Source organism: Sinocyclocheilus anshuiensis, unplaced genomic scaffold (assembly GCF_001515605.1).
Source record: "Sinocyclocheilus anshuiensis isolate Anshui unplaced genomic scaffold, SAMN03320099.WGS_v1.1 scaffold543, whole genome shotgun sequence".
Taxonomy (NCBI): Eukaryota; Metazoa; Chordata; class Actinopteri; order Cypriniformes; family Cyprinidae; genus Sinocyclocheilus; species Sinocyclocheilus anshuiensis.
Genome location: NW_015552590.1, coordinates 473,160 through 483,609, shown reverse-complemented (window position 1 = coordinate 483,609; position 10,450 = coordinate 473,160). Strand labels below are relative to the sequence as shown.

Genomic DNA, 10,450 nt, shown 5'->3' with positions numbered 1-10,450 from the left:
AGTTGATAAGAAGTGTTTTGATCCTCCGGCAGAGATGCTGAGTTATTGCCACCAGCAAAGACTCTCCACTGTCATCCAGACTGTTCATATAATTATTATTCCTTACCATGGGGAAGAAATGCACTGAAGGAAGGAGAGAATGATAAAGAAATGACGACTAGCACTGCAGGTAGAAGAGGGGCAGAAGAAAGGCTGACATGATTCAGGTGAAGAGGTTACAAACGTTCCTCTGATAGTGTTTGTGCATGTGAACGGTCACACTCGGGTGCGTTTGTATGCTGCTGAATTGATTGTGTTTACACTCTCACATGTCTGTGTGAGAGAGTGAGAGTGAGAGTGTGAGAGTGTGAGAGAGTGAGAGTGAGCGAGAGAGAGAGAGAGTGAGAGAGAAGTATGGCTAATGCTGTTGAGTGTAATAGGCTGATATGGATGTGAACCTGAATTATTGAACATGCGCTTATAGAAACTTTAACTGTGAATCTTGTTTCTTAAAATTTGCAGATTCATTTGGAGACATTCTCCAACAATGCTGTAAAACTTGAACAGTACAAGGGGAAAAAAAATGCTTAATCTGCTTAATATACAATGCCATATACAATGAAAAAGTCGTTCAAAATTAAATATATTATATTTTGAATATTAATTATTATTATATAAGCTGATATGTGATTTGAAATATTATTATAATAACAAACAAATTCAGTTACTTTTACTGTAAAATACTATGTATTTGATGTATAATAATGATATTTTCTGTAAGTTCATTGATTTAGTTCATATTTGTTCAGAACTCTTTCCATCCACACAACAGAAAAGGTAAAATGTGTCATTTTAAGGAGAAATATATTAAATATGAAAGTTAAAACTGCTAAATTTTACCATATACAGTGAAAAACACATAGATTAATAAGACAATGTGTCTAACCTTACCATAAAACAATCTATCTAATCAGTCTAATTATTATATTATATTATATTATATTATATTCATGTGAATAATATATAAATAAATATATTATTAATTATATTTAACAAACTATTTAGTTGCTTTTACTGTAAAATATTGTTAAAATATGTTGTAAGTAAAATGAGCCATTTATTTCTAAAGTAGCATTTAATAATTGTTTGATAATTATTTTAACAAACCAGTATATTTTATGTAATTTAAATAGGTTGGTATATTCACATTATGATTTTTTTACAATGCAAGGAAGCAAAAATAATCTTAAAGATGCTAATGATTTGTATTCTGACATGTTTGTGCAGGAATTTACTGAAGTGTGAATATGGCTCATTTCCCAGATCATCAGGTACAGAGGTGAGACACCAGTCCCATGAGGTCCTGTTTCATTTGAGATGAAGTCTCCATTGATTTTTCCTCTTTCCTGAAAGCACTGACATTCACACCGATGCAAAACATGATGCACACACAATCGCACTGTAATTTCCTCAAGGCTGTTGCATAGAAAAACACAATTGCCTTTCGTGTTTGTTTGACACACTACTGTGAGCTTGTGTTTCAGCTCACACTGTTCAGTAATTTAAAATCAATCTGTCATTTACAAACTCGGGAATGTTGTTCGCAATGTTTCTAGCAAAACAAACTTGTAGCAAATTGTTTCAAAATAGATTTGATTTTGAGAGGACCGAACCAGGGCACCTGGGAAAACAAACATAAATAAGACCATTTGTGCTCTAAAAGCTGATTGGATGAACCAAATTCATGAAATATCCAATGAATGAATCTGAAAAAATAATTTTGTCCAATTTACAAACCAAATCAACCAGTTCACTGAAAAGAACCGGCTCAAAAACATGATTCATCCACTGATTTAGTTCAGGAGTTCAAGATTTATAGTAAACAACCACTTAAATTTCATATGACTTTAGAAGGCTTGTAATATACTGTAGCATACATTCAAAAAAAAACTTTGGAGTTTTAATTAATTAATATTTATTTATTTTGCACAAAACAAACATGCTCAAAGTGACTAAGACCTTGGGTGATGAGGGTAAGTAAATAATGACTTTTATTTTATTTTTGTATAATATAATATAATATAATATAATATAATATAATATAATATTTATGTATATTTAAAAATATGATTCAATGATTTTATGTATTATACTATATATATAGTGGATGATAATGATTTAAAATATAATATAATATAAATATTTATGTGCATTATATTTTAAAATATTTAAGTAATTTTATGCATTGTAATTGTAATTGTAAATAAATAAATAAATAAAAATACTACTGTTCATTGTTAGTTCATGTTTTCTCAGGTCCATGAAAAATGGACAGATACTTTAAATTGTAATAATGCATTAGTAAATGTTAACATTAACATAAACTAAGATTAAAAATATAAGATAAGATAAAAACTAAAAAGTATTTTTCAATGTTAGTTCATCTTAAAAGCATTTATATATAATTATAATGTTAACAAATGGAACCTTATTGTAAAGTGTTAGCAATATAATATAATATTTAAATAATTTAATATATTATTATATTTAATGTACAATAAATAAACATACTAATATTAACACGATTCTTCCAAGCATAGTTTATTATCAGTTAAGTCATTGTAATTCTAATGTAAATATATTATAATATCACACACACACACACACACACACACACACACACACATAAGGTGATTGTACTATAGTGAAGATGGCTCTGTTTCATTTTTTGCCCCTTAAATGTAGTAAATGCATTATACTGGATGGAGTTTCTTGGCTTATTGCTTCATTTTAGCACTCAGCCGTGACCTTTTTATTAATTTTTTTAAGCAAAGATGTGTGTGCTTTGTGCTTCACTAAATTTAGTGTGTGTGTGTGTGTGTGTGTGTGTGTGTGTGTGTGTGTGTGTGTGTGTGTGTGTGTGAGAAGTGCTCTCCCTCACACCCGTCTAGCGTGTGTCTTTATAGTGCCTTTATCCAATCAAAGCGCTTTGTGAGCAGACTTTAATTATCCATCTTTGTGTCCGTCTCCCTCTCTACCGTCTGTTTTTTTTTGTTTTTCCCCAGCATCTTTTGAAGTCGCTCTTCAGCCTCTTAAAGTAACTTGTAGGTTGACAGACAATTTGCTGCTTGGCTGCCCATCACAAATGGACAGATCTAGAGATAAAGGAAAAGAGAGAACGATAACGCTGAAGCCTCTTATAATTTCAGTCCAATCGCAAAATCCAGTGGCAGTTTGGTGTCACCACTAAAATGAGATCTTCTTAAGGCCAAACTCTTACAAAGCGCCGATGGACAGTGTCTGATACTTGTATAAAGGTATTATTTAGTAAAACCCTGAGGGATTTGTGATGGTAACGTCTCTAGTTTATTCTAAACACAGTAAAAGCTCAAACGTAAAATATCTCTTGATGGAGAAGTAGGGTCAAAACCGAGGTCAGGAGCAAAACAGACATTATTTTTAGTTTGACCTTATCATGGGTTGTGCTTTTTACAGCCCATTCTTAAAATGGAGACATATATATACAGTATATATATATATATATATATATATATTACAAAAATATATTTGTTTACTGCACTGTATTTTTTTCTGAAAATTGTAAATTCGCATTTCCCCCCAGGAACTATGCTAAACCCGTTTTACCATTTTACAGTATGTTACAGTAATATTACATATAATGTGATGCAAACAATGTAATTTTTACTGTGTATGGTGGAGTATTGTACTTAATAGTTGCAAATTTTTCAGCTGTTTCTGTTTTTTTTTTGTTTTTTTTACAAATACTTTTATGCTATTTCGTTTATTTTAAATTTAGTTTTGATTATATATTTGTGATAAATAATATTTTTAACTGAAAAAGTCAATAAATGTAGATGTTACTAAACTTTTTAGATTAGCATTTAGCATCAGTTAATAAAATGTCTTTCATGTTGTAATTACTAAAGTAGTTGGTTATATTATATATTATATTTAAGTCAAAATGTTATTTATTATGGCGAAATCAACCTGGCTTCAACAGACAGGTAGAAATAGTTCCTTCCAGTAAAAATGGTACTTTAAGTAATGTTTTATTCAGAAATGTAATTGTTTTGTTTATTTTCTTTTTTTTTTTATTCATTAGAATTTATATCAAAATATTTAACTGGAATAAATTATATAGTAGTTATTGTAATGTAAGAAGTTTAATTGTATATAGTATTGTTTTATCATAACTATAGTCTTTGATTAAATTTGAATTGTTAAACTAAATTGTTTTTACTATAAAATATACAATGTAGTGGAAATCATTGCAGATTCACATTGACATGTTGGTTTTAATCTAATACATTAAAAATGTTCTATTTTTTTTTTTTATGTAAACGTGAAAAGCCATGCAAAACAACTCAAATTAACCTATGCTTTACGGAATACTTAAGATAAGGTCCAGACACAACAAAAGCTTTACCAAATCTCTAAAAAGTTAGTTAAAATATGGACTGAATAATGCTTTGGTGACATTTCCTTGTGAAACTGTAGACTTTCTGAAGAACTAAACAGAAGTGGTATCTGACTTGCATCTTGTTGTTTCTTTGTAGGAAACATCCAAAAGCGCAGAAAGCACTTTAATAGACTCGTTGGACTACAATGTCATGAACACCGACATCTGAGCTCCTCTGTGGGCTCTGCTCTACGGTGCAATGACTCCACAGGTACGAATTTAATTACTGCAGTCCCTTGAGCAACCCCATATAACCAGGTCCCGCACAGCCAACAACCACAGCAATCAAACACCTGAGAGAGAGAAAGAGACGCACACAGCTGTGGGTTCACGTTGACTGCAGGTTAATCAGAGTCATTTATCACTCGTGCTGTAATCGCTAGCATTAGTCACCTAAACGCCAGAACGTGACATTTTTTCAACTGCTTTCTTCAGTATTGCAGTGCGTTTGCTCTATCCACACTGACTTTATCTCATTCCCTCATTCCTTTTATCTCTATATCTATTTCTGTCGCATACTGGGGAGAATGAATTAGTAATGCTGACTATGCTGTGTAAAAAATGAGGTGTTTGTAGAATTTTAAATAATGAAGGCAACCGTTTGCATTTCTTGACTTCAATCTAAGTTATAACTTAATATATAAATTGCAATGACTAAAATATAGACAAATCATAAACGTAACTAGATTATTTTATTACAAATAAAACCAAAGTAACCACAAATTAACCATGGTTTTGCTACACTAACCATAGTTTAACCATGGTATTTGTAGTAAAACTGTGGTTATACAAATTGTAATCAATATTTCAAAAAACATGGTTACTTCACTTTTACTACAGTAATACCATGGTTAATTTTCGTAAGGGATATTAGACTACTTCAGACTGCATTAGTTGGTTTTCGCATGGCTAATTGGTAACATGTTGCTGAGAGTTGCTGGCATGGTCTTTAGCATATGTAGCACATAAAGCCCTTTAGCATATTGTCTTTAGCATGCTTTAGCATATGTAATATATCTGAGTGTTGCATATTTTAACACATTAGCATGTTTAGGATGTTTCTGTATAGTTGGCATGTGTCTGTTTATGGCTTGTTTTATGTAGCTAGCATGTTTTAGCACTGTTGCTAGCAGTTCTTCTAACTTGTTTAAGTACACTGCTTGCTGCTAACGCGTTTTAGCATTTTCCCAGAATGTTTGTTGGAATGTTTTGTTAGCATGTTTTAGCATGTTACTAGCTAGCTTTGTCAAGTCAAAGTAATACTAAGCTTTATTTTTTCTCTCTCTCTCTCTCTCTCTCTCTCTATATATATATAATTTTTTGGATGGTTTATTAGAGAGATGGTGATTAATTAATCACAGTATGATTGTCATTTATCAGTAGCCTAGTATCTATAATTCACTCTTCTGATTTCAAAACTTCTCTACTAGAGCAATCTGTAACTTATTTGGTACCTTTTAAGCTTTTAGAGCGTGAAATGGCTTTTCAAAATCAAAATAATATTTGCGGAAAGAATTATCCTATGTTCATACTGGCCTGCTGTGCAACAACGATACTAAAAGTAACGAAAGACCCACCATTGTCAAGCAAATTGCAGTTGTTCTGGCTACCTGCACATTTTAGGATGAATTTTAGTGTCCCCACCTGGTTTTTAAAGCTCTCGAAGGGGCTTCACTCATCTGAATGTCTGACACACAGTTTTCCAGATCACAGAACCATAATGTCATTAGAGTTTCACTCGGACAATAAAACTTCTATGTAATTTTTCACACTCAGTTTTACAAAGTACATATTTTTCAACTTTTTTATGAAGATTTTGCTACCAACTTTTTTTTTTCTTTTGGATTCAGGAGTGAAGCAGCTATTATAACTAGGTTTTCTGAATAGCAATCCCTTTCTTTCTTGCTTTCTTTCTTTCTTTAGCCTGTCTTTCTTGTTTTGGCTGTATATCAAATTAAATTTTATTACCAAATTAATACAGAATATCAAGGGTTCACATACTTTTTCCTTGCAATATTTATAATATTATTAACTTTTTAAATCCCTTGGCTAACAAATGATCCAGGACTGCCACTGGTGCCTCTTCGAAAAAGCAAAATAAGTGCATTTTCAGATTGCCCAGATTTAATTTATCTTCTTCTAACACTGTTTAATAGATGTATAATAATTACTTTTAAAGTAGTAGTACTAGTATTAATATAACTATTAGCATTAGCTTTACTAAAGCAGTGGGAACAGTAGGGAACAGTTTTCTTTTTTTTTTTCTTCTTCTTTGCCACAGGCTGTTAAGAGTCAACATTCTGCAAACCTTAATTACCCTCCCGAGGGACACACTTGCTTATTTCATTCTCCCAGGGTTTGCGTTGCGTATCCATTCTCGCCATGGCTGTCATATGATTTCCACATTCATGTATTACCCCTCTACCTCCCTTTGCGTTTGCATAGTGTTTCTTTCTTTCTTTCTTTCTTTCTTTCTTTTTCACTCATCTCAACATGTCTCCACTAAGTGCTGTTTAATTAGGGACTAAACAGCGAAAGTGTGTAGCGTCTATTGTATCATTCGGTTTCCTTATCGTTCATTAACTTCTGGCTGGGAGTCTGTGAAAACCTTAATGTAAAAAAAAAATGTGGAATTTGTCACACTGATTCATTTGTGTCTCAATATTTTCAGTGCCAATTTGGGGATCTGTATCTTCAACTCTCTAGCACCTAGCATCTAGTGTCTCAATATTCATGTATTGTAAGCTTTGAGCCAAATGGTATAGAAACATGATTCTTGTGTTTTTTTTATTCCTTAGGTCACATTGTGTCCAGAGCACCCAACAAACTCATAATAATTCATACAAGATGGAAAAATTGCACAATGTTGTACAACTTTGGTTGAATTAAAACATTTATAGGTTTTTGTTGTTGTTGTTGTTTTCCTGTTACAATCATGGTTAGATTTACAGTAGGTGTTGGGGAAGACGTTAGGATTATATTTACAATAGGCTTGGACCGTACATTTTTGTTTGAATTTTTACAACTTATCAGGACACTGGGTTGGAGCACCATAGGGATTGAGCACCCATTGATTTTTTTTTGCCCCATATTTTTTCCCCCATTTTTATTTATTATTATTATAATTATTATTTTTTTACCTTTGCAAACATATTTTTTTTCCGAACTTGTCGTAAAGCTTTCATCAGATCCTCACAACATTTGGGTCATATCATTTTGTGAACATGGCAGTCAAGATGTACTAAAAGCTTTTTGGTAAATCAAACCATTTGTGTTTAATGTGTGAACAAATTTGATTGCGACAACTCTAATCAGTAAGCAAGGCTGTAGCTTCACAAGGCTTCGATGTATTGACATTAAACTAATTTACATATAAATCAAATCGCCATATAAAGTGCCATGAACATACAGTAAAGGAGCAGTTTCCGATAGCGCCACCTACTGTAAAATCAAAATGGCCAAAAAAATGTAACTTTAGTAAAATGTTTTATTTCCACCATTTTTTTCTTCCATTTTTTCCTTACTACTGTGAGTTTGTATATTTTCGGAACTGTTTGTTACTAACAAATTTGACCAATTTGAACTATGCAAAGTACCCAAAACCACCTACTGGTCAAAAGTTATAAGCAAAAATGTATCTAATTCTAGACTTTGTTTCAAAAAGGCATTAAGACATATGTTCCACTGATGTGCTTATCCTGTAATGTCTTGCAGCTATAATTATATTTTCTTCCTCTCTCTCCCTTCATCTCTCATCTTGCACTGTCATTTGCTGATCTATCATTATTCATTTTCTTTTAAGCACTGTCATTTCTCTTATCTTTCCCTTTCCCTGCTGTCTTCCTCTCAACAGTTTCATTAATCTAATTTCCAGGTATCTTCTGGCCCCGACCATATAATTTCACCAAAGCTAAGTGCTGATGGTGAGAAATTGGTAATGTACCGAATCCAAAGATAATTACAATGAATAGCTGTTGCGAATAACACATGGTCTTTGTAAACAAAACACACTTGGCTAACTGATTTAAAAGCAATGGACATTCACAAAGTGGTTTTTGAAAGCTAGCAAGTGTGGTGAGAGCTGTTAGATTTTATGATGAACAGGAAAAACTGGCAGCTTGGAATCTCTCTCCCCTCTCCGCCATTAAACCGGCTTTATAGGAGGATGGAAAGAGAGGCCATGCTGCATCGGTGGTCATTAAACTCAAAGTGAACACATATTGTGGTAAATAAAGCATTCATGAATGCCGCCGAGAGATGCAGACTTCGCACTTTCTCAGATGTGCACAGATGTTTACACCTCCACCATTCTCCTGTTGCGCTACGGGCGCCCAGCAGCTAGCCACCCATGCTAAATTCAACCACTGTGACAATGCATGAGGCCTGCAAAGGTTAGTTAACTTGACTGCGTTCTTGAACAAGAAAAGAGTCCTAAAGTAAAATGGGCTCCTAATGCCCCTTTATGTTTACTTTAGGTCAACTTCTCTAAGAACTTGTCTGATGAAGGTTTTTGACCTCAAAGTAATGGAAAAAAGAAAGAACTTGATGGAAAAATGGCACAACCTAAACTTTCATGGCTTTGATCCAAAATTCTGGACTATGTCTTCAGTAATTTTTAGATTAGACATCCATAAACTTAGTCCAGACCATCCAACACACTCATAATAATGTGTACAATATGGCAAATTTGCACAATGTTGTACAACTTCAATTGTATAAAAAATGTATAGGTTTTTCTTGTTACAATAATGGTTAGCATGGGTAATGCCGAGTTCACACTGCATGATTTTCAAAGTCATCGGATCACTGTTGTTTTCACACAGCATGACTATCTGGGGTAGCATTTAGTTGCTGCTGCATTCACATTGCACGGTCGGCGACAGGAGGTTACACACTGCATGACTTTACAATAGGAAGAATCGCCGACAACTCTGTCTGGTCCGCAATCTACGTTTCACAACCAACTGCACGCGAGAAGTTATAAGGAAATAACGTAAAATCACGCTGATATTGTGGTCTCTTCCCCGATCAAATAGTAACAAAGACAGTGACTCGGCCCGACTCAGTTTTCTAAAGCGTTTTTGAAAAAATACATACCCCACCTTTAATTGAGGTCGCCATGTCTCTGCTTTTATGAAGAGAGCGCATCTGCGCACCTTTCGGATAGTGCATCAAGAACCGGGTTGACCGGGTACTCACTACCACCGGTACTTAAAAAAACCTTGTACCGTAACGTTTTCATTTTTTAAGTACCGACTTGGTACCAAAGTACCGGGTCTTTTCACAACACTAATATATACTTCATGTTTTCAATGGACCATGCTGAGTCCAGAGCATCCAACGTACACATAATAATTTGTACAATATGGCAAAATCACACAATGTTGTTTGACTTAGATTGTATGAAAACTTACAGGTTTTCCTGTTACAATAATGTTTAGTTTCAGGGGCAGGGCAAGGAGTTTGGATTTAGGATTACGTTTAGGTTTGGATCATACATCATACAACTTCTCAGTACACTGGTTTGGAGCACCAAGTGATTAAGACTTGATGTTCCAACTCTAGTTCATGGCTTTTATTAATGTTTACACTTTTGTTAATAGGCTCTATCAACGTTTCATCCAAAATTCTTGATTGCATTTTCAGTAAGTTTTAGATTAGACATCCACAAACTTACTGTTTTCAGAGTTTCAGAGTGTCTTTTCAGTGGACCATTTCTCTGATGTCTGAGGATACTGGTGTGTTGCTGGTAGCATTTAGTTGCTGCTGCATTCACATTGCACGGTCGGCGACAGGAGGTTACACACTGCATGACTTTACAATAGGAAGAATCGCCGACAACTCTGTCTGGTCCGCAATCTACGTTTCACAACCAACTGCACGCGAGAAGTTATAAGGAAATAACGTAAAATCACGCTGATATTGTGGTCTCTTCCCCGATCAAATAGTAACAAAGACAGTGACTCGGCCCGACTCAGTTTTCTAAAGCGT

General features: G+C 33.7%; 1 long non-coding RNA gene across 1 annotated transcript; it reads left to right on the top strand.

The window, feature by feature from the left end:
• Positions 1–1,263: 1,263 nt before the first annotated feature.
• On the top strand, positions 1,264–7,310 carry LOC107665509 (uncharacterized). Its single transcript, XR_001631557.1, has 3 exons — positions 1,264–1,318; positions 4,557–4,670; positions 7,258–7,310. It is a non-coding gene; the product is annotated as an uncharacterized LOC107665509 (long non-coding RNA).
• The last annotated feature ends 3,140 nt before the right edge of the window (positions 7,311–10,450 follow it).